Source organism: Enhydra lutris, unplaced genomic scaffold (assembly GCF_002288905.1).
Source record: "Enhydra lutris kenyoni isolate GAN:26980312 unplaced genomic scaffold, ASM228890v2 scaffoldscaffold12, whole genome shotgun sequence".
In the NCBI taxonomy this organism is placed as follows: domain Eukaryota; kingdom Metazoa; phylum Chordata; class Mammalia; order Carnivora; family Mustelidae; genus Enhydra; species Enhydra lutris.
In genome coordinates, this window is record NW_019154096.1 from 34,826,530 (window position 1) to 34,852,701 (window position 26,172).

Genomic DNA, 26,172 nt, shown 5'->3' on the forward strand with positions numbered 1-26,172 from the left:
TTGGACTTTGCTTTAAGTAGGAAGGGTCTTGACTTGAGGCTCTCTGGAGTGCCCAGCAGTCTGCCCTCCAGAGGATTCTGATATAAGCTCAAATGTGAGACCCACTGTTAGGTAACTGAACAGGTACATTTAGTTCCACTTATTACCCTCCTTTTGCCTACACTTCCATCCCCTCCTCTATTCCAAGCTATAAGCTCCACAAGTGTTTGCTCCCAAGATTAAAACCTTACCTAACACTCTGAAAAACAACCTGAGGGTTTTGAAGGGGTGGGGAGTGGGAGGTTGGGAGAATGAGGTGGTGGGTGTTAGGGAGGGTACATATTGCATGGAGCACTGGGTGTGGTGCAAAAACAATGAATACTGTTACGCTGAAAAGAAAAAAAAATTAAAATTAAAATTAAAAAAAACAAAACAAACAAACAAACAAAAAAACCTTACCTAACTCTACTCTTAGATGGAATTCGTCATCTGCTGAGAAGGGTTGATAGTGTTGATTTGCTATCTGAGGTACAACAAAGCAAACTTGGAGATAACTTTTAGCTCTACCAACTGCTTGAAAGTTGAACAAAAAAAAAGCAGCTCTACCCAGTGAGAAAATTATCCAAGAGATCCATCCCAGGTTGAAGCAATTCTTATTTGGGTATTTGCATGAAAGTTCCCTTGCTTGTGAAATTCACCTTTCCTAAAATTAACCTGCCAGTTGGCATCCAAACCACCATTGATATGCAGCCCGTGTCTAGTTTTGCTTCTGTTTGTTTCATTTTGTTTCTTAGGGATCACCCCAGGGCTACATAGAAACCAACCATATATTCAAATACTTCAATGTTATTATTCAAGCTAAAAGCTATTAAGTAGAATATTAATCCACCTACCTTGCTAATAATCTGGAAGGCTAGGGTCATATTTAAAATTTTGGACTCTTCAGAGTCAAAAGGATAACCTGTATGTGGTCCTCAAGGCTTCACTCCAACCCTGGACAACAACTCACTCCTTTTCTTTTCTTTTCTTTTCTTTTCTTTTCTTTTCTTCTCAGTCTATAGCTGTTGATCTCAGCATTCCATAAGTAGTTATATATTAGGGATTCCAGACAATTTCTTCAGCTGTAGTACTTCATTAGTGTAGCAATGTTAAGTATTGCCAATGGACATTTAAGGCAACAGAAAGCTCCCCCGCCCCAAATGGCATATTAAAATCTCCAGGCGGGACATACGAAATTTGAAAAGCTTCTTGCCCAGTTAATGTTTCTGGTTTTGAAATCATTTTATGTAATGTTTCCATGTCCTTCTTGATTATGTCTCCAGAAAGAAGTAATTCTTTATAAATAACAATAATATTTGCTTCAGAAATTCTTTGTATTTTAAAGGAATAAAACATTATAGACAAAACTAAAGCCCCTTGAATATTTTCTTCCTTTGCTGCATAAACCATTTTCCCTCCTTGTGAGTCTTCATCCTGGACAAGTATTTACATTTCGTCCACATGCAGAACTGGTGCTCGGCTGATACAAGGCATACAAGCTGACTTTCTTTATGCTTTTCCTTGCAACGTCATGCTTTATAAATCTAGCCATTTAGATATGATATATCAGGTTTATCTATTTCTGAATATTTTATTGTAAGCACGCAATCAAAAATATAAATATAAATTTGATATAAATTTGAAATCTTAAATCTTTACACATATGTGTGTGTATATATATATATATATAAAACCTACTTTAGAAAATGTAATGAACGCCTTTGCACTCAGCACTCAGTTTTATCATGTAAGTGTTCGCAAATTAACTGCATATTCTTTTAATGAAATAAAAATATTTTTTAGAGTTTCCCCAAAATTGTGAACCTACCATTCTAGTAGTCACTACTTGGCACTCACATATACAAGAATCTTTCGTCTCCTGGATCCTTTCTGTTTTTGACAAATTTGCTAGAAGAGATAAACTTAGCAAAAATTGGACCAAGAGACTTCAGTTATTTAAAGGGAGAAATAAGACAACAGAAACACTGGAGAACTTTTTGAAAAATCCCCTTTCAGGGGCGCCTGGGTGGCTCAGTGGGTTAAAGCCTCTGCCTTAGGCTCAGGTCATGATCCCAGAGTCCTGGGATCGAGCCCCGTGTGGGGCTCTCTGCTCGGCGGGGAGCCTGCTTCCTTCTCTCTCTCTGCCTGCTTCTCTGCCTACTTGTGATATCTGTCAAATGAATAAATAAAACCTTTTAAAGAAAAATCCCCTTTCATTTCATTCCCTTCTCAAAGTAGCCATTCTGATAAATTCAGGATTTCACACACCACAAATTTGTTTCTTAATGCAACCTCTGCCTAGTTTTAAGATTTTTCTCCTTATCCTGATGTTCTTAAATTTTACTCTACTGTATCTAGCTGTGGTTTGGTTGATTTTATTTTAGAAGTTATTTATTTGGGTATTTTCAGTGTTGCTTGGAGAACTCCTATCTTTTTTCAATCTTGATAATCCTTAGTTATTATTTTTTCAAGTATGGCTTTTCTTTCCTTCTATTCTTTTTCTCTGGAATGATTCTCACGCATTTGCTACAGCCTCTCCAGCTGCCCTACGTGCTTTTATTTTATTTTATTTTATTTTTTTTAGGATTTATTACTTTGTCCCTCTGGATTTCTTTCTGGGTGGGTTTCTAGGACCTTCTTTCAATTCACTAATTTGTTTTTTCATTATATCACTATTTTATTCCACCTAATCTACTTTCTAATTTATATTATATTTTCCCATGATTTCTCATTGGTTCTTTTTCATAAGAAGGGATGGATATTTTGGGGGGGAGGGTTTTTTTTTTCTTTTATGCTATTTTGTTTTTTACTTTGACATTTAATTTATCCCATTGAGGATTTTAAATACCTTTTAAAACTCTTGTTGAATGATTCCACAGAATTCATTTTTTTCTGGATTGAATCTTATTGACTGTCTTTTTTAGGATTCAGTTTCTTCATTTGTTCTCAGTATTTGCTTTCAATGAGAGGCTTTTAATGAAAGGGCTGTGGGATTTCTTTTTCTTTTTTTCTCTCTCTTCCTGCCTTCTTCCTCTCCTCTCCCTGCTTACTTTTCTTGATGCCAGTCTATCTCCATATTGGTGTTGGCAGTGGGTTCTTAGACCCCCTGGACTCAGGCAGTCCAGAACCAGGTTTTACAAGGGTGTGATACTGGAGATAAGCATATTTAGTCCCTGAACCAGTAGAAGTCTGTGATCAGCTCATGGATTCCATGTTCACATCCTGTATTCTCATCCCCACCCCCCAGCTTTTTGATTGCTTAGAGAGGTACTGGCCAAGCTGGTAGCCATTTATCACTTGTGACTATTGGAACTTAATTTCCAATCAGCTAAATTACATAAAATTTAAAATGCAGTTTCCCAGTCGCACTAGCCATTTCTGTCTAAGGTACCTTAAAGAATGGCTCTTTTCCATCATCGCAGAGAGTTGTGCAGATAGCGCTGATCTAGAATTATCCCAGGCATTTCTTTTTCTCAGCAGCAGTGTTTTAAGCTACTCTTATTTGGAAGGGGTGAGCCAAGTGCTCTGGCCCTCCTGCTCTCAAACAGGGATACTCACTTTGTTCTTCTGTTCTGTGAGATCTCTTTCAGCCTTCTTTTCTGGAAGTAACTGAAGATCCAATGCCTACACTTTATTCCTGAGCCTGGAAAGTCCATAGTTGCAGAACCACTCATGTTTTGCATTTCTGTTCTTTTCTGGTCTTCAGATTAAAGCTGCTTCTAGATTTTTCTTTTTATATTTTAACCATTATGAATACACATGGATCTCCAAAGCAAAAACTTTGTGCATCTTGACCTAGAAGAAGTCTGTTCACTTTTACTAACGCTTTATATTCCATTATATTTTTGAACCATCTATATTTTTTTACACATATCCATTTTATGGCTATTTTGGCTACTTCTCATTTTCACAATTCGAATAAATTAACATTTACTACTGCACATAAGTGTGAGAGGCATATAGCGAGGTAAGAAATGGAGTTGCTGGGTCATAGAAAACATGCACATTTAATACTTTCATATTGTTCTGCAAAATTATACACTATTCCCCATAATTTTCCAAGATTTAAAATTTAGTTTTGCACCTATGTTAGGTATATAATGCCACCTCATTTTAATTTTCGTTTCTTCAATTATTAGAGAATAATAATGCGGGAGGGGCAGAAGGAGAGGGAGAGAAAATATCAAGCAGAGTGCATGCTAAGTGCAGAGCCCAACTTGGGCCCAATCTCACCACCCTGGGATCACAACCTGAGCCAAAACCAAGAATCAGATGCTTAACCAACTCCACCATCCAGGTGCCCCTGATTTGTTTTTAACTTTAATTTTTTTTTCTTGTGTGTCTTTGTCAATAAATTATTCCCTAGCTCAAGTGCATAAAGATATCTTGCTTTTGTATTTTCTTCTAAACTTTTTAAGATTTGTTTTTCATATTTTCGTATTTCATACATACATACTTTCAACATTTCATCTATTTTTCGTATTTTCATACATACATATTTTTCCATTTCATCTGTTTTTCATACATTTCAAATGTAATACCTCTAGATATATCTTCATGTGTGTGTAGTGAGCCCCTAATTTAATTCGTCCCATATATATAATCAGTGACTCTATACCCCTTTGTGTATGGATTTTCCTCTCCTCTTTGACTTCTCATGTTGCATGTATGTTATGCTAATATACAGGTATATGTAGGTCTGTTTCTATTCTCTGTCCTTTACCGTTGATCTATTTATCATATGATCCAGTTTTACACTGGCTTCACAACCAGTCTTTGTATCTTGTAAGGCAAATCTCTCTCACGTGTGTGTCTTCAAAGTTTTATCTATCTACCCATCGACTAACTTACTACTTTCACGTTGCAATATTCTATCTAATTATTTGCATCTTACCTGCATGGACACATGCATACACACATGCACACATTCATATGGGGAAATTGCATTTAACTTGTGCATAAATTTGGAAGAACTGCTATTTGACTATGTTGCTTTTTCTGTTCAGGAAAATGAAAGACTTCTATATTTCTCTATTTAGATAAACATTTTTTTAGATCCTTCAGGAAATTTTATGATTTTCTCCCAAAAGATCTTATACACCATTGGTTAGATTTATTTGTTGGTAGTTCATACTTTTAGTTGCCCTTTGAATGATATTAATCCTTTTTCTAAATATTTTTTTAGTGGGATATAGAAAAGCGGATATTTTATATGTTGTGTTTTGTCAAGCAAGACTAATGACATTCGTTATTAATTTTAAGAGTCTGATATTGTAATAGAGAGTATAATGTCTTGGCAAAATAAATAGATGTATTTTATTAAGCTGTATTTATTTTTCTATTTATTTTTTGCTGGCTTAAACCACCAGGAGACTAATTGAAGTGTTGAGTCTAGGCATCCTTGTTATATGTGACTTGAAAGGGAAAGCTTCTAATATTTTTCCATGAAGTAATATTGGAAACTATATTCTTACATTGTCACTATAGGACAGTGAGTCTCAAACCTTAGGGTGCATCAGAATCACCTTTAGGGCTTATAAAAACACAGATTGCTATCCTCCACCCCAGAGTTTCTAATTCAGTAAATGTGGACTGGATACAGATGATTTCTATGGCAGAACAACTTTTCAGGAGGTGCTGTTGCTGCTGGTTTGAAGAATACACTTTGGGAACAAACGTAGAGAATGTAGAGAGGCTAGGGTTTGCAGATGAGAGGGAGGTTCCAGTGGTCAGTGAGGTCTCACCTAGAAGATGCCCTCTGAGCTGAGTCTTGAGGACATGAGGGAGTTTGCCGTGAAGATGTTTGGAAGAGCATCTCAGGTAGAGGAAACACAAGTGTTCTTGATGTTCTTGAGAAAGTCAGAGGCTATTGTGGCTAGAGTGGCATGGTCTGGAAGAATCATAAAAAACATGGTAGAGGGCTGGCAGGAGGACAGGAGGACCTTGTTGGTCATTAAAAGGACTCTCTCATTTTCATGACTTAGGGAATTGCTCTGAGGATAATGTGACTTCTTATCACGTTATGTGACTAATGTTTTAAAGGATTATCTGATCTTTGCATTAAAAGTAAACATAAGGGTGCCAGGACAAAAAAAGAGAGACCAGGTGAGGGGTGACATCAGTAATCCAAGGAAGAGTTGTGGTGCTGTTGGTGGGGAGAAGTGATGGGATTTACATATAGTCCCAGGGGGAGCCTAGTGTATATCTTGCCGTTGGATAAGGAGTGTGGTAGGAGAGGAGTCATGGATGCTGCCAAAGCTTTTTGCCTGAGCGCCTGAAAGGATGTTGGAGTCATTCAAGGAGGGGACACCCTGACTATTTCTCTCACATGAAGAACCTCATGTAAAGAAACCAGATTCTCCTCCCACTGCCCTGGGTGTGAAGGATCCAAAAGAATATTAATGCAGAGAATTTGTTGAGTCCATACTAGAGCCATGATGGTTTTTATGAAGGATTATTAAAGGATTAGGGACCACTGTGGACTTCCTTGTGAAAAAATAAATAATATTTTAAACTGGCTAGTGTTAAACCTGTGGCTTGACACCAGACCAACTCAAAAGGAACACGGCGACACTCAGGTTTACCATGGATTAGATTTGTTTACTATTCTGCCTCTTGATATTTTTCTCTGGAAAATAGTAGTCATTTCAACTCATGTGTTTTTCCTGAAAATGAGACTGGAATGCTCCTCTGACAAAGTGAGCGTTCCTTCCCACACTAGGATGCCTGCTGTGAGCAGCTGCAGAACCAGCTCTGTTTCAGGGACAAAGAAAAGCATATTGTGGAAGTAACCACATCTCATGCCTCTTTTCTACTTCTCTTTGCATTTACTTTTATTTTATTATTTCTAAAAAGCCAAAGCCAATTTTTTTCTTCTGATTTACATGAACTACTGATCTTATATAAAATGCGCCTTACCCTTTTCAGTTAACTATGATTACCTTTAATTCTCTCTAGCTGTGGAATGGATCATGCCTTAAGTTAAAAAATCAGGTTTTCACACAAGGTAAGAAAATTGCCAAGTGTACACAGGGATTGATGTCTATTGTTAACTGTCGAACAAGGAGAACATTGGGGCATATCAGAAAAGAGCCTTTACTCAACACTACATACAGTCTTATTTATATTACTAATGCATGTATATTTAAATGATTCTTTTCCTTCCCAACCAAATCTGTGGTTCACTGATATGACATAGAAGGAAGTCCACATCTCTTGATTGGTAACATCTCTTAACCATATTTTGTAGTATTCCTGACTGTGTATTCTTAAACATTAAAACCAAAAATAAGATTTCTGTTGCAAGTGTTCAGCTTTTATCTTCTGAATAATAAATATACTGAATGAACTCTTCTGGACCACCCCCACCCCACACCATCATCACCTCTATTTAACTTCCAAACAATGAAACTGAATTTTTTGAGTAGGGTTTAGGAAAAAGAGGACAGATTCAGGAGTTTAAAAGACCTGGGTGTGAATCTTGACTCTTCTCAATGGCATCCCGGATAAGTTGTCATCCCACCTCTGCTTGAGTGTTACAGTGACAGAAAATGTGTTACTTGACTTCCACAGTGGTGCATTTATTTTTGCTCTTCCTAGCTGTTATTTCCATGTACATATATAAACATTTGAGCCTTAATTTCTTCAATAAATAAATGGAAATCAAGAGGTACCTGAGTGACTCAGTCAAGACTTTAACTCTTAGTTTCAGCTCAAGTCGTGCATGATCTCATGAGTCCTGAGATCAAGCCCTGACCCCACTCTATGCTCAGCAGGGAGTCTGCTCAAAGCATCTCTCCCTCTGCCCCTTCCCCCACTCCCCTCTGTGTGTGTCCACCTGCACTCTCTCTCTAAAAAATAAGTAAACTTTGGGGTGCCTGGGTGGCTCAGTGGGTTAAAACCTCTGCCTTTGGCTCAGGTCATGATCCAAAGGTCCTGGGATGGAGCCTGCTCAGCAGGGGGCCTGCTTCCCCCTTCCCCTCTGCCTGCTTCTCTGCCTACTTGTGATCTCTGTCTGTCAAATAAATAAATAAAATCTTAAAAAAAAATAAGTGTAAATCAAAATGGGACTATCACAGGGCAGAGGGTTAAAGATAATATGTATAAAATGTCTGTCTTATTGCCATTGCCATCCCAAATGTTAAGTTAACATCAGTTACTACTATTATTAATTTTTAAAGAATATGTTAAATTTTTGCTTGAAGGACACAGTGTCATTGAAAGGTAATGATGTAAATAAACATAAAGTGAATTTGATAATGTTTTGATATAAATTCAGTTCTGTAGAACTGATTCAAGAATCTTACTAATTGGTAGAATAATAATACAGAAAACAACTGCAGAAGGACTTCAGATAGAAAATATTTTAGATATTTAGCATTTAGGTAGATTTGTAGATGGAGGTAGTATTAAGTCTGTATGTATTCCAAGAGGAAATATTATCTTGTCATAAATGTAGATCACAGACATAAAGTAACATGTAAAATATAGCTTCAAAAAAAGAAAAAGAGTTGTCAGGGAATCTCTTTGTCTCTGGCTTCCAGTATGGATGGGGAACCATGAAACCACAGTCTTGTGTTCTGTGGGGATCACCACAGACATCTCAAGCTGGGTTCCCTGCCTCCAGTCTCAGCCTTCTCCCACCCAACCTCCACACCACTGTGTAAATACACCCATTATATATAGACATACTGCTCTCACATGACATTGCTTATACCCAAACCCAAACAACACACACACCTCCATATATCTCAGAATTATGATCTGTTAAGGCAAATGTGAACCTCAGAGGGAGAAATCACTTATAGCTTTCTTCACAATAGCACTGGTATGGAGACTCAGAGCAAACACAATTCTCAATGATTGCTTGCCCTATGGAAGTTCTCTATGAGAGGTGTAGTCACAGAGGACACAAAATGTTCTCCTGACTTTTAACTAAAATTGAAGGGAGATTCAGTAACACCTGAAAAATTTAACTTTTCTTTGTCCAAACAAAAACAAGGCTCTGATTTCATTTCATGACAGGCACATAATCATTTTTTTAAAATATTTTATTTATTTAATTATTTGTCAGAGAGAGAGAGAGAGAAAGAGCACAAGCAGCCGGAGGCAGAGAGAGAAGCAGGCTCCCCACCGAGCAGGGAGCCCGATGCAGGGCTCTATGCGTGGCTTGATCCCAGGACCCTGTGATCCTGACCTAAGCCAAAGGCAGACGCTTAACGACTGAGCCACCCAGACATCCCAACAGACACATAATTATTGATGAAAGCCGTTAGGAAGCAATCACAGGCCCTAGATACTCCCACACTGTATATACATTCCAGGACTACTGCTACATATAGACACATCTATATCTACTAACAGCATGGAAAGAAAATTAGGGTGGGAATTGGTTGCCACTGATTGCAAGGGTGTTTATAGATCATTTACAGGATCCTATAGAGAAAAACTGGTGGGACTGGACCCAGAACTAACTTATTCTGTAATCGGAAATTCAAAAGCTTTGATCACTAGAATATAGATACTCAAAAATTATGAGATATTAAAGTAAGTATCTTTAAAAAACATTTTTATTGAGGAAGGTGGTTTCTATTTAACCAATGAGAATGCATTTATTATTATGAAATCATACTTTTTTTTAAATTACAACTAGTCTTGTACCAGTTCTTTCATTGGTTTATGTGGGCTAAATTCAAGTCCAAATCCTAATCAAAAAAATAAAATAAATATCTAAAACATGTGTAGGTATATGAAGCTATAAGTAGGTTTTACATCTACAAACTATTTTGTCCATTTAAGGGTTGATCCTAGACCATAAACTTGTATTTAGTAAATCACTTCTCCTGCCAAACACTGATCATGGTTTTTAAAGACGGAATGCTCTCTAAGCAGACTTTTTTGGCATTATCTGCTTCTTCAATGTTCTCATCCAATATCATTCATTTGTAGAAACACATTGACTCATGTATAAGAGAAAGCTTTCACGGGGTGCCCGGGTGGCTCAATTGGTTAAGCATTGGCCTTCAGCTCAGGTCCTGATCCCAGGGTCCTAGGATTGAGTCCTCCATTGGGTTCCCTGCTCAGTGGGGAGCCTGCTTCTCTTCTCCCCTTGCTCCTGCCTCCTGCTCATGGTTTCTCTCTGTCAAATAAATAAAATCTTAAATCTGCCAAACAAAAAAAATCTTTAAAAGGGGTGGGGGGGAGGAATTTTCACATAACAAAACAGATCTTGACTAATTCAAGAATACAGGACTATTGAATTTTTCAACCAAGTGGTTCTCAGGTCTCTGCAGTAACATTCCATTTGTGAACAGATCTTTCCTTATGTTGAACGTCTGTCTTAGTCCCTTCCAATCCCACCCATCAGTAGGTCATTCTCTACATCAGGGTCTCACAAAACGGACCAAACCAAGGATCCCAAACTAGCTAGAGATGACAACCACCACACTCTGCTTCCAAGGAGATGATCTCTAGTTCTGTGGTTCACCAAGATGTTCCTCTAAATATTTATTTTCATTGTGCCTATTAAAAGGTGACAAGTAAGCCTTCTAGTCTAGGTGCAGTTTCTATATTCCAAGAACAGGGCAATCCTCTTACTGACTGGCGTTTTCTCTTTCACTGTTCAATATCTACCTCCTGTTCCCAGTAAAGGTTTCTATTGACACTAAAGGTTCTAATACATGAGTTGACAGCTGTGGGCAAAGGAAAAGTAATTTAAAAGCTTTCAAATATTCAGCAATGAAGAGTTATAGGCAAAAAGCCTTGGACACAAATCGTAACTTCAGACCTTACTAGTTTTGTGACTTGACCAAATTACTTGATTATTCCAAACTTCTTTTCACCTTTAAAACCACCAATAAAATAATACTGACCTAACCATACTGGCTGGGATATATAGGTATAGTAATGATATAAAGTGTCTAGCACAGAATCTAGAAAATTGTAGGCGCTTGGTAAATGCAACTCCTCCCTTTTCCACATCAAATAATGTAGATTACTTCCAGGAGCCTCAGTCACTTCTTATTTACTTCTGACAAATGATTTTTTTTAAACTACTAATTATAAAATGGACTAATTATGTTATAGCCTTGGGAAGTTTTAGAGTAGGTCATTAAAGTTGTAATTGTGGTGTGACTTTTTTCAGATAGAGGTCTGGTAATAAATCCCCCAGAAACCTTTATAAAATGTAGCTTTTTTATTTGAAGCCAAGGAACAGAATAAGAAAACTGGAGCTTTTCATCTTCAAAAGAGTTTATGAGATTTAAGTAATTAATAGGCACAGCTCTCTTTTGTGCACCAGGCCAGGGCGATTAGTCCTGTTGGCAGGGGAGGAAAAGAGTGCCCAGAGGGTTAAATCACTTTTCCCAGGGAGCTGTGAGCAGGGTGTGAATGTGAGTGTTGGCCCCTGTGCAAGTGTGAGTGTGCTGGAGGTGGGTGCCAGTTAGAAGTCGTGAAGATTCCTAAGGAGGACCGATGCAGAGGACTGCTATGATGTCTTTTATAAGTTTAGTGAGATCTCTGTTATCTAGAAAGATTGGGGAAAGGGATTTCTGCTGCTGGTGTGATAATGTGCATGGCTGCTCATCTTATGCTGTATAGAGTATACACCCTATATGACCAACCCTGCCGATCAGTCATGCATTTGCTCCTAAATCCAGACCCTGGCCCTTCTCCTGTTCTGCTCACCATCTCAGAAAGTTACATTTCCCAGGCTCTCTTGATCAATGGATTCTGAGTCGAGTGGCCAGTGGAAGACGCTAAATTTGAAGGCAGGCCTCCATTTCTGATTTCTCTCTTTGCTTTTTATTTTCTGTCTCTTGGTTTATTTCTAGCGGCAGTTCATTTAGGGTTGCAGCTCCCTCAGGTTTCCTTGCCTCAGACTCCTTCCTTTGTCCCATCAGCCTGTGGGGAGAGTGATTGCATGCTGTTGCCCATCCCTGTGTTACCTTTTTGTCTTCTATTTACCTTCTCATGCTTTCTTCACTTGTTTCATCAGTTTTTGAATATTTAAAGAGCTTTCTCTTTTCAGACATACCACCCATTTCTTTCTCAGTATATTCAATTTTGAATGAATGTGTGAATTGAGAAGTTATAATACAATAGCCTACTATTAAGTCTGAAGTCATATTAAGTATCATTGTATTTTCTTTTAGGTTTTTCAACATTAATTAAATTATGCCCTTATATAACTATGGGCAAATCATTAGACTCTTATGAGTTTCACTTTTATCTTATCTGTGTACTAAGTATATAATGATAGGCTTTCTCTTTCTCAGAAGATAGATACTAATGAAATGGACCACTTTAAAAATATGCATAATGCTATCTGAATGGTCAAGAACTATGTGGGATAAAGAAATTAACAGTCTGTAGTATCAGTTTACACTGATGTCAAATCCAAGTTCTAACACATGCTTTTCATGTGCCCTGGGATAAAGAAATTAATTTCTCTCAATTTCAAACCCTTTGTCTTTAAAACAGTGGTACCCACATCTCCTTCTTATCAGGTTCATGAGGATTACTTCCTCTAACCTGTGTAAAGATCTCAGCACTGTGCTCTGAATAGAGGAGGTTTGATCTGTTCATCTGTGACACTACAAGATGTGGAAGAACTTTCTGATTGTGATTTCTTGTTGATTTATTCCTGCGTAACAGGAATATCCCATATAAGAACATCAAATATGTCACCCATAACTCAATTAGCTGAATCTCTCTCACACTTTTATTTATTATTATTAGTTTTGCTTTTCAAAAATCATCATCATGTTTTATCCATTTCAAGTCACTGCTTACCTGAGTTGCCATTTTCGGTTGCCAAACACTCCAGCTAAAAAACATTCCTTTGAATTCTATTTTGAATTTACCGTCTACTGATGTTAACTTAATTTTTGTAAACTTACTTGTACCAGGTTGTAGTTTGCTTTGTTTTAATCACAGGTCAAGAATCTTATCCATATCACTGTTAGAAAGAATACTCCTTTATGTGCCTTCTCTAAGCTTACCCATCTTTACTCATACTCTTGTGTGATTTTCCTGATTTCCACATGTCATTTCATTTTAGAATATGTTTTACTATACATTCTTATCCAAGCTAGTGACATTGGTAGTGCCACTTCTTTTTGACCTTGATTGGTTACCTGAACTCTAGCCAGTTGAATTGTGCTAACTGATCTTCAGTAAAACATATGCTTTCACTAGAAAGACTCTGAGAAGTCTGGCATTAATGATGGCATAAGGATTTAAGAATATCTTTGTTTTTTAAGGGGAAAGGTTAAAAAGCAGAAGGAACACTGGATTTAGAAACAAAATCCATGGGCTCTAAATCTTGCTCTACCCCTTATAGCCTTTGGTGTTTTAGGCAAGTCTCCATCTTTGTTTTATAATATTGTCCTCCAGAAAAGGAAGTGGTTAGAACAGACTCTTTATGATGTCTTCTAACTCTACCATTCTGTAGTATCAGAAAACATTTAGATTTGGGTCAAAAACTATCCCTACTCATCTAGTTTAATTTGGATATTTATATATTTAATAAATATATTTATTTGGTAATTTATTTAAGTTTTATTAAATTTAATTAGATATTTGTTTATTAAATAAATTTATTAAATAAATTGATATATAACATATGTATATATTTATTTATTAAGACTTTACTTTTGGGGCACCTAGGTTGCCAAAAGTTGGTTAAGCAGCTGCCTTTGGCTTAGGTCATGATCCCAGAGTCCTGGGACTGAGTCCCACATCAGGCTCCCTGCTTAGCAGGGAGTCTGTTTCTCCCTCTCCCTCTGCTGCTGCTGCTCTCTCTCTCAGATAAATAAATAAAATCTTAAAAAAAACCAACTTCACTTTTTAAGAGAAATTTTAGGTTCATAGCAACATTGGGGGAAGGAAGAGTTATTTCGCATGTACTCCTTGTCCCTACACATGCAAAGCCTACCCCATTAACAACATCCCCTACCAGAGTGCTACATTTGTTACAACTGATGAACCTATAATGACACATCATAATCACAGAGAATCCATAGTTTATATTGGGTTCACTCTTGATGTACGTTCTGTGGGTTTGGACAAATGCCTAATGATATAACATCCATCATTATGGTATCATACAGAGTATTTTCACTGCCCTAAAACTCCTCTGCGCTCTGCCTATATACCTCTCACCCCACAAACCCTGGGAAACCTGATTTTTTTAACCTAATTTTTAAAAATTAATTAAATTAATTTAATTTTAAACTGATTTTTTAAAAATCTCCATAGTTTCTGCCTTTTGCATTGTGTCATATAGTTAGAATCATATAGTATGTAGCCTTTCCAGACTGAGTTCTTTCACTTAGTAATATGTATGTATTTGAGTTTCCTCCTTGCCTTTTCATGGCTTGATTGCTCATTTCTTTTTAGCCCTGAATATTAGTCCATTGTGTAGAGGTACCATGGTTTATTTACCCCCTTACCTACTAAAGAACATCTTGGTTACTTCCAAGTTGTGTCAATTACGAATAAAGCCATTAGAAACATCTGTGTACAGGTTGTTGTGTGGACATGAGTTTTCCATATCTTTTAATAAATACCAGGAAGCATGATTGTCAGGTCATATGGTGAGAATATGTCCACTTTTGTAAGAAACTGCTATCTGTCCTCAGAAGTAGTGGTACCATTTTGCATTCTCTGTAGCAATGAAAGGGAGGTCCTGTTTCTTCACCACTTCACCAGCATTTGATGCTGTCAGTGTTCTAGATTTGGCCATTCTAACGTGTACATAGCAGTATCTCATTGTTGTTTTGATTTGCATTTCCCTGATCACATATAATGTGGAACATCTTTTCATATGCTTATTTGCCATGTGTATATCTTTGGTGATGTGTCTGTTAAGATCTTGGCTCATTTTTTTTAATTAGGTTGTTTGCTTTCTTATTGTTGGATATTAAGAATTCTCTGTATATTTATTTTTTTTTATTTTTTTAAAAATATTTTGTTTATTTATTTGACAGAGGGCCCATAAGCAGGGGAGCAGCAGAGGGAAAGGGAGAAGCAGGCATTCTGCAGAGCAAGGAGCCAGATGTGGGGCTCAATCCCAGGATCCCGGGAACATGACCTGAGCCAAAGGCAGATGCTTAAGTAACTGAGCCACCCAGGCTCAAGTGCTCTCTATATTTTAGATAACAGTTCTTTATCAGATGTGTCTTTTACAAATATTTTCTCTCCGTCTGTGGTTTGTCTTCTCATCTCTTCCCATTGTCTTTCATGTTACATCTTTTTGCTTCTAAAACATAATATAGTATTAGAAAATTCTTGTTATTAAAAATCAAATGGGGGCTCCTGGGTGACCCAGTTGGTTAGGTGTCCGACTCTTGATTTCAGCTCAGGTCATGATTTCAGGGTTGTGAGATCCAGCCCTGTGTTGGGCTCAGTGCTGAGCATGGAGCCTGTTTGAGATTCTCTCTCTCTCTTAAAAAAAAAAAAAAGAAGAAGAAGAAGAAAATTGAACAAAGAAAGTCAAATAAGGTGATATTACACTGGGTCCTAAAGAGTCAGTGAAACCAAGATCAGGAATCGCTTTGCTATGCCTGGGTGGCTCAGTCAGTTAAGTGTCTAACTCTTAGTTTCACCTCAGGTCATGACATCCAGGTCTTGAGATCGAACCCTGCATGGAGCAACATGATCACCATGGAGTCTGCTTGTCCCTTTCCCTCTGCTCCCCCTACCACTCTCTCTTTCTCTCATAAATAAATAAATCTTACAAAAAAATACTGCAATCATTTTTAAAATGAAGTGATTTGCTACATCTATATTGCTTCGTCATCTAAGTGTATAATTTAAACAAAAAATAAACAATACAAATGTGCTTATAATGAAATGAAAAGCCACTAGCCCTGGTCTCATCCCTCTGCAACAATTCTCCCACTCCTGAACTTACATCTCCTTCTGCAAACACACAAGCAAGCTTATTAAACCATTTTCATTTGGCATTTTCCTAGTTGTTAACTTCATATACCTAAATAATATACTAAGTCTCTCTTTCTTGATTTATCTACTTAGGAAATGGTGCACTATCTATGATAATGGAAATTTAAATCATTTCCACCCCACCCTTCCTCCATTCTCTCCTCCCTACCTGGTTGTCTGGCTATTCTCAGTCCTCAAAGTTGGTTTTAATGACACATTTAAGTAAATAGAATAGTATGGTTAAGAAATGGGGCTTTTTGTGCAAAATTGAGGTTGACCTAGTCACATAATTCCCTGGTTTCCTCCTAACAGATTTTCAAACTCAGAGTAACGATTATATTTGACTGAGCATCCATTTAAACCTACAAGCCTGAGCCACTTTTTTTTTTTTCAAGGCAAGACCTCACTTTCATCTCAGTCTGAGTTGCATGAGGCTTTTAATATGAAATCACTTTCCATTCAGTCCAAAGCTTCCTTGTTGCTGATGAATGTCATACATAATGAAAGATTATATATCCATTTATCCTCAGCAGTAAATCATTTATCACACAAGGGAGATATATTATTGTGAATTCTGATCAAAGCTGCCCACTTCCTTTCGCCGGCAGAAATGCTGCACCCTGTCAGTCGATCGTACAATATCCTGGGAGAAACAGGGAAAATTATGCTGTTGAATGAGGGTTCAGCAAACTCTAGCGGTCTCTAAAATGGCTTGTAAAAAAATCATGTTTCATGTAGAACCCTCTATGATCCAGGCGTGTGAACTGTAAAAGTCTTTCCTTGCTTTCTTCACTTAATTAAATCAGAAAGCTGTGGGACTTTTTGCAGCTTGCTTAGTGATGTCTGTAAAGGGATTTGTGAATGACACTGTGTGGATATTTTGCCCCCTTTCTTAGAGAGACAATAATTATTACCATTTCTTTTTGAAGCATGCTGTGAATGGTTTTATCAGTTCATTTAATAATGAGCTCCGTCTCTCCTTTATAATGCCAATCATAAAGATGCCTTTTAAATAAGATTTATCTCTCAGATTTATTTTCTTTTCACTCTTCCTTATCAAGCTGTGTACTGCTTTGCTGCAGGGAATCACCTACACTGCACAGGCAGGGAACAAGGCTGGCCTCTTTGATCTCTTGTTGATAATATACTCTCTCATTGCTTCCTTCTGAGAACTGCGAATTCCAGAAAGGACCTCATAGTCCTCCAGAAGATGGTCTTCTTGTGTTTTATCTAGGATTTTTAGATTATCACTGCTTTATGTTAAGTATCTATGCTCAGTTTTTCAGTTGCTATAGCATGTGTATTAAATTTATACCTAGGAAAGTGAGATGTAGAATGAGGCAGTAGAATCCCCTCTTTCTTCCTTTAGTCTTCCCTTTGGGCGGTTGGGCAGCATACTCCTACTGTTAATTCAGAATTTATGCAAGGTAGTAGCTAGTGATCCCCACAATCAAGTCACAAATCTGCACCTAACATTTATAAACAATGTTGCTTCATTTGTTCTTCATCACATTCTTGACATATCTTTTCAATACTTTATCTAAGAGCTAGCTATTGAAAATTATATTTTCCCCTTCCAGACTCTGTGAGCTCATTATGTCCCTGTGTGGTTGATAGAAGTATAGACAATGTGCCCAGGCTTCTTGTCCTTAAAGCAAGAGATTGCTGAATTTATCACAACAGGATATAGTTATAGCAAAATTATTATACACTAACTTTAATCTAGGTGTTCTTCCTGATGAGTCTTCTATTATTATTCATTTTTTTTTTTACCCTCATACACTTATGATTGCCAGATCTAGAGGATAAAAATATAGGACACTCAGTTAAATTTGAAGTTTGGGTAAAGAATGAATACATTCTTAGTATGAGTGTGTCCCAAATATTGCATATGTGACACACTTATATAAAACACTTTTGTTTATCAAAATTCAAGAAGAGAAAGAGAGAGTGAGGCGTTGAGCTCTTTCTCTCCACTGTGTGAGGACACCCTGAGAAGGTGACCATCTGCAACCCAGTGAGAGAGCCTTCACCAAATACAAACCTTGGGACACCTTGAATTCTCTTAGAATTCTGCATTCCAGACTGGGAAAAAATAATTTTCTGTTGTTGAAGCCACCTAGTCTGTAATACTTTATTATGGCAGCCCCAAGCCAACTGATAGCAACATTATAATGTTTTACTCTGGCTTACTTTTCTATTTCTTGCTGAACTGTGAGAGGGCAAAGATGGTCATCACCTTTCTTCCATTGACTGACTAGTCTGGACATGTGAGTCAATTGCTTTTCTAATTCCAAGCAAGTACAAACAAGTGAAGAAATCTGCTGATGTTGGACCTTAAGCATCAGAGAAAGTCTGTGATTGGCTAACTTCTCAATCTTATAACATTGCCAGTGAAAATAATAAAGAGGAATCATGGGGAGTGGATGTGACAATAAATCTTTGTCCACTCTTGGCTGGGAAATATCAAGGACAGTCATGAGAATTTTCAATTAACTAGGGAAGTGAAGGAAGAGAGACTGATTCTCTGCTGACTTTTATGTCAGAACCTATATCGTCTGCCTAAATTTTCTGATTATTAGACATATTTTCAAGGAATTGGGGTGACATGTCTGTGCCTGCATGTCTGAGTGTGTGCACATGGGCACAGAGCAGGCACTGAATTTAGGAGGACCTCAGAGAGGTCAGTCACAGACCTCTGTCACAATTCTGTGCGGCAGACTTGGAGGTCATCTTACATGCAAAGGACGAGCTTTTTTAACCATAACAGGCTACCGCCTTTGAAAACTAGAATCCTACATTTGTCAAAACAGATTTTGTGTGTGCTAGGAAATTAGTAATATAGCATTTTCTCAGTCAGTTTTAATTGACGAAGCAAAACTCCATCTACCCTCCCCCCTGTCCTTATTACCCACAAATCCTTTTGTTCATGAGAAGGGCAATTAGTATTTCAATACCTCCAATGTGACCATGAAATACAGAGTCTTTCTGTAAGAACACCAATATTTTACTCCTTTATTTATCTTCTTGGCTAAAAAGAGATTGTGGTTTATTTTTAGATGCAGTAAAAGAAAAGCTAAGTTAGAATGACCTTCTTCAGGCCACATAGCTGCTTTGGATAATATTGCTATACACCCGAACCTAGGTAGCATCCTCATGCTGTGGTATGTGTTTTAATTTCGTCAGTGAGGTCGTAAGCCTCAGGTGAAGCTCTAGACCAAATAGGGGCAGAAATCTCTACAAGGGCAAAAACATTAATTTAGAATGAACTGCTCGGCCACGGATTGTCCAGAAATGAATTGCCATATATGGGAGTAAAGTGACTTGAAATGAGTTGCTGTCTGTCCGACAGTGATGTGGCCAATGGAGTGTCTGGGCGGCTGCTGAGTATAAGTCCCTGAGACTCTACATATGGTTGACAAGAACTTGCATTTACGTAAGCACATACTTGTTATATATTTTTTAACTTCTCAGACTTGCAGTCATTCTTTCCGTTTCTGTCTTCAGGGCCCAAATATTAACAGAATGCAGCACGCCTCCTGGTTTTGAGCAGATGCTCTCAGATTCACTTCTGAAATCATAGCAGTCATATGATGAAATAATTGGCCTCCATCTACTTTTGAATTCAAATTTTGCTAAAGGGAAATTTTCAAAAATAAAGCCCTACGCTTTCTTTTTTTTTAAGATTTTGTTTATTTATTTGTCAGAGAGAGAGAGAGAGCAAGCACAGGCAGACAGAGTGGCAGGCAGAGGCAGAGGGAGAAGCAGGCTCCCTGCTGAGCAAGGAGCCCGATGCGGGACTCGATCCCAGGACGCTGGGATCATGACCTGAGCCGAAGGCAGCTGCTTAACCAACTGAGCCACCCAGGCGTCCCAGCCCTATGCTTTCTTAAGATTGCAGATAAGACTTCATTAACAAGAAACCTCAGACTTGTAAGATGAATGATGTTATAATCAACAGTTGCCTCGGCCATGGAATTTGTGATATTTTTGAAAGCTATCGATAACACACGAGAGAATTTTCATGAGTTTGAAGGCAGTTTGCAGTTTAAAATAATGCAATTCCAAATTCTCTCAGTTATAGGTGAAATGATTTTGGAAAGGTTGTACCTACAGCCAATCTGCAGGTAATTTTAATTCCAATTGGTTAACTTAAAGATCTTGCTGTCTTAATTAGTGCTCTTATTTAAAGACTACTTAATTCAATTTTAAAGTCAGCTAAAGAAAGCTTACACTAATCGGTTTCACAGTATTCTTCATAGCCAGACCTAGATCTCAGCTTCAGCAGTGAGTGGCAGGGAAGGCAATGTTCTCTAATACCATTAATAATGCAAGGCTGCAGACCCTTAGCTAGACAAGCTGCTGGTCCATCCAACACCTATTTGGGTTCGAAGGGAGAGCTGGTGGGGATTTTGTCTCCTATACTCCAGATCTCTTCAGTGCTGGGCAGTTTAATCACCCTGCTGGACTCCATTCTCTGTGTTTTTGTTTGTCTTGGTTTTGGTTTTGATTTTTAACTGAGGAATGAAATCACGAATTAGTGTGAAATCAAGAAATGCCATTATCATTCTTTAATAGTAGTGCCCCTGAGGAGTCTTCCCATCCATAGTGGGTGATTACCTTTCATTCATTCATTCATTCATTTATTCATTAAAGAAAAAAAAAACTTTATTTTTATTTATTTATCTGAGAGAGAGAGAAGAGCGCCAGTAGGGGAAGAGCAGAGTGAGAGAGACAAGCAGACTCTGTGCTGAGTGAGGAGCCTGACAGTAGAGCTGAATCCTATGACCCTGAGATCATGACCTGAGCCTAAATCAAGAGTCCGATGCTTAACTGACTAAGCCAGCCAGGTGTCCCAGTGATTACCTTTTAAATTAACATGAAGCTCAGGAAGTTTGCCTTGAAATCTGTGACTAGTTTCTGTGACATGGTTTGCTTAAGAACATTTTGAGATTGGATAACTTACAAATCTAGGTCTTTAATTCTTACTGTTAATCATGGCTTCAATTCTTGATATTTGGCCCATATTTTCAAATACTTACCTTCGGAAAGGTAGCTGGGCATGTAATGACTTTTGGATTGTTTTTCCATGAAGAATGGAAATTCCTCAGACGTTCCCATGAAGAATGTCAGTAACTGCCAGAGACCAAGGGAGGACTTTAAAGTCATCCCCAGTTGAGTTTGCCTCTAGTTCAAATATGTATTGGATGTGAGATGTGGGGAATCAGACAGTTAACCTTTGGACTGTTTCCCCACTTAAAAAGCTGTAATGATGATTTCAAATTCAAAGAATATTTTTTTTAAAAATTCTAACATTTATTGAGTGCTTACTATGAACCACAGGCATTATATGATTAATTCTTAATAATAATTCTAGGTGAGAGCTACTATTTTTATTTCCAGTTTACAGATGAAGGGATGGAGGCCCAGAAGCCTAAATAACCAGTGAAATGGCAGATCCTGGATTTAAAATCAGGCAGTGCTCCAAACTAGCTTGCTTCCAAAATGTAAAGTGTAAACGCCTGATGATCTTTCTGGTTTCCCCAACCAAGGTCTGACATGGAGGCTAAAGAGAATTGGCAGGAGATAGAGAAGAATACCTGGAGGGGTTGTTCTTTTTTCAAATCAGCGTTTAATAGGCTCCTTAAAATTGGCGGACTCGTGTATCACTGACAAAATGTCTACTTCCCTGTAACATCAAAGAGTAACTGTCATTTTTTTATGAGTAGAAGTTGATACAAGCAGGAAACAACCCACACAGTTTGCCACCTTTTCTCTTGTGAAGTTAATTGATTTCTGCTAGTTCAAATTTTATGTCTAAAATCAAGTTTCCAATAAGAAACCATGTATACTTTCTCTAAAGTGAATTGCAGAGACCAGGCGCTACACAGGGATTGAAGCAAATATTTGAACATGTTCCTATCCTGCATACTTTTTTCTCTATAAATTATGTCAGATGCATCTTTGCAACTATGGCAGGTATAAGGCCTATAGTCATAACAATGGCCAAAATGCATCAACTATGTGTACTTGATCATTTTTCTCTTTCCTGGTATCACTTGCATTTTATATGGTTTGAAACTGAAAAACAGGGATGTTAAATGATTTGCATAAAGTGCGTCTATGCAAATACTAAGCAGAGAAATAAAACTATAAGCTCAACACTGTGAATCATTACAATATACAAGGGGAAGACATGTGCTTAGAGACCATGTATTGGCCAGGCCATCCGTGGGCATAATCAATACCCTGAAAATGAGGACAGAGTAGAACTGGAGAACAGTGCAGTGAAGCGATGATGACACCTTCCATTAATGAGTCAATGACCAGGAAATCAATACATGAGGACGAAGGCTAGTACAATTCCCTCTGTGGAACAGTTTTTGGATTGTTTTTGCATAATTTTGTTTTTCTAACAAAAGGAAGAGGGGCGATGTGAGAATAATCTGGGAACGCAGGGAGGCTGTTGGTCACCAGTGAGAGTTCTTTAATTTTCACTCAAAATCACTAACATGATGAGCGCTAGTGTAGTTGTTATTCGAGAAATGGGTTCAGGAAATCAGCTGGCGTAGAGTATTTTAAGAGAGGAGATGGAAATGGTCTCTGAAGATAGCGGTGGGATTTCTGTGGGGACATTAGCAAGTGATCGACCCTTTTACAAGTCGTTTCCTTTGCGTGCTCCACGTCCAATGTGTTGACCATTTCTTCTTTGCCACATCAGACAAAGCAAGCATTGAAATCCAGCTGACAATCATGCATGTCGTATGTTTTCATCTTTGCCAGTACTACTCTCTTCTTTTTCACCCAAGGATAGCTTTTAAAACTTTTCACTAAAACTGGGCTTTTTCTCTGGTATAATATAGAAGAGGAAAGATGAATAGAAGGGAAAGCTTGTTATTTTAGATAGAGCTGAACAATTGAGATGGGGAGGCGAGGACCAAACTGGAAGGATATAAAAAATAGAAAAAGAGATGCCTGCATTTGAAACTATGGGCCCTGTCCCTGTAGATAGTCAGGACTCTCGTTTGTGATTCAGACCTGAGGCTCACCAGCAGAGAGATACTGGGCTCAGTCTCCAAGCTCTTCCCTCTGCTTCATTGCCAGCCTGAGCTCTCTTATCCATGGTTACCCTAATAGAGTCTCCCTTTAACCTCTTACCTGCCCTACCTTGCTTTGGACACTGTCTCTTCACCTATGCCCTTCCTTACTGCCTTTTAAATTTGGAAATAAAGCAAACAACATGATCTAGAACTTACTGGTTTCAGAAGTAACACCTCCTTCACCACAGAGGAGATAAACACAGAATTTAAGACTAATTTTTTTTTTCCAAGGTAAAATGCCTTAGCTCTTGCAGACTGGGTATATGCTATGGTTCTTTCACTGTTGATAATAACTCTCCATTTTCTTTATGTAACTATTTGTCATCCTTGGCTATATTTCCTGAGCCTGCTCCCTTCTCCTACACCATTCAGCCGTAGAATCAAAACTTACCTGAAAAATCACCAGGAAATATTGGGATTTTTAATACCATCACTGTGATACAATGTTTCTAAGGGATAACGAAATTCATGGAACCAGGGACTGGATGAATTGAGTGGAGATTTGAAAGCAATGCAGAATAGGAAAAGAAATAGAATATTAACCTGGTAAAAAGAAGATTTGTGCTTTTTAAAAAACATTTATCATTAGATTACACATGCATTTTTAAAATTTTATAAATCCTGTCATGCTATCTTAGATGAACAAAGAATTTCTGTTTTGCTTATACCTGTATCCTTCAAAAATCAAACATCTTAAAAAATGAACAAAACACTCTCAAAATCCTCCCAAAACTAACCAAAACCAAAACAAACATATTTCTCCAAGAAGTGGTTGTTACACTGTCAGAAATCCCGCCAAACTCCATCAGTGCAATAGATGTACATCTTGACTTTTTTTTTTTTCCTTTGCTTTATGTCTTTAATATCATCATGAATTCAGTCTGATGCGTTGGCATTACCTGCTGGCCCATTCGGTCTTCACATTTGGATGGGTCTGAACTTACCAAGGTGACGTGTGTGACTTTTAAAATGGAAATTTTAATGCGTCATTCTTAAAACCCAGCAACCAATTAGCAGAGACACCGTCTCCTTAACAAAGAAGCAGGTTCTGTAACCAGTCCCACACCCTTTCGCAGGTTTCCTAGCCTGGCTTGGGCTCCTCCAGCATCATCGTTGACTATCTGTAGCATACAGGGATGAAGGCAGCATCAAAGGCCCTTGCTGTGCTGTTTTCCAGTAACCCCATGAGGCCCAAGCACTTCAAAGTGGGCTCACACCCACAGAAAATCAGTTAAAACCTAGAAAATGTCAAACATCTTTTCGTAGTTTCCTTTCACACACAAATGGAATAATGCATTATAAGTAACGAAGACCCCCTTAAAAAGCAAAACAAAACAAGACAAAACAAAAAGCACTTTCTTTTAAAAAGCAACCATCTCCCTAGGATACCATTTTCATATTAAATGAAGATGCAGAGAGTAAAAGAGTAAAGTGTCCTTCCCAACTCCCACGTATATTGGAAATAAAACCTCCAAAAAATGTGAATGCGCCACCATAGCAAACACCCAACTCATAAGTCATCGTTTGTGGGGAAATGAAGATTAAAGCACTATGGTTCTGGTAATTCTGAAAAAGCACACGAACAGCAGTAGGACAGTTTTGGAGGGCAGGAATTTATTTTTTCATGATAAATGTGCTTCGGTCCTAAGTATCTTCTGACTTCTACCATTACAGACCTAGGGACATGCCTGCTTTACTTCAAGTGCAATAAATGGGTAAAAAAAGTTGTGAAAATATGTGGCAGCTCCAACAAATTCTTTCAATAGCCTGTTGGGTGTCTGGGGGTATCCATATATCAGACGTCTTTGTTCTTAGTCTACAAGGAAAATTGCCAAGCACACTCCAGAGCTCCAGGCTTCAGAAGGTGCTGAAGAGAGCCTTCCTGATTACCTAACTTCCCCAATTTGGCTCACAATGAAAGGGAGTAAAATTACGTCCATGCCCTTCGGTTGCTGCTCCCACTGCAACAGACCTTATCTAATACTTTATTACACCCCCCAAACAAAGTATATTCTAAAGAAAGGATTCACAGCTCTGGTCTCTGACAGAATAGTCTCTTTGAATTCTTTTGTCAATTTCATAGATTTCTAACAACCAGGGGATTGTTTTTTAAATCTGATTTTTATGCCAGCAGCACAATTTCCTCCTGTGTAAGTAGGACAGATTCATCCCAGAAAACAACAATGGATGCCTCCCTGCTTAACTTGAGCATGACAGATTACGCTTCTAGCCGACCACTAAATGCCACCTCCCCACTCAGAGAGGCAGGCGTGGGGGCATCGGCTGCATTTGTGCCTTGAACTGCCAGCTGATGAGCTGATGCTGTTAGAGGTGGCCAAGAAGCCCTGACGGAGCTGGCTCTGTGAAGACTCGACAGAGGACTGGCAGGGCAGCGGTGACATGCCTCAGTGCGGGTGCTTCCAGGCATATTCCTGGCCTCCACATTGCACCCGCCTCAGGAAAGTTGCCTTATCTAATGCCTGCCAGAGAGCAGGCACTTTGCACATGTTTGTGAATATGAAAGAGAAAAATGAGGAGGGAAAAATACGAGTTTAGAGGGAAAGCACAGAGACCTTCCATGTAGACACAGATGCCTCTCGGATCTTAGCAGATCTAAAATAAATGCTGTTATTCCTGGCCAAGCAGTTGGGCGATGCTGACTTGAAGAATAGCTACATTTAAAAAAAAAAGTGAAATCAGCAAATGAACAAACTAATAAAACAGGAGGAAGATAAACAGTAGCCAAAATCTGATAAGATTTGATCACTTGTATCAGAAAATGATTTTTTATTAGCAATATGGACCTTAAAATATGCTTCCAAAGGGCATTTGCAGCCTTTTAGGGACTAGCACATTGCATAAAGAAAAGACCTGCATATACCTGCATTCAGAATTATGATCTGAAGATGACTATTACTCACGTTGCTATGAGGGCCGTCTTAAAATGCTATTCAATTGGCTCGTTAGGTATTCCATCTAAAACTATAAAAAAGCAAAGCCGTGCTGGGTTTTCCGCACGTAAACAGACTAAAATCCGTCTGTCAGTGTTAGAAGCCTGAATCAAACAATACAGAAGCATGAATGTACTGTTCTCACATTTGTGTAATTG

At 38.1% G+C, this 26,172-nt stretch overlaps 1 protein-coding gene across 3 annotated transcripts in view; it reads left to right on the plus strand.

The window, feature by feature from the left end:
- Positions 1-26,172, plus strand: part of LOC111145254 (neuregulin 3) — a 1,048,204-nt gene that overhangs the window by 784,903 nt on the left and 237,129 nt on the right. The window lies entirely within an intron of this gene.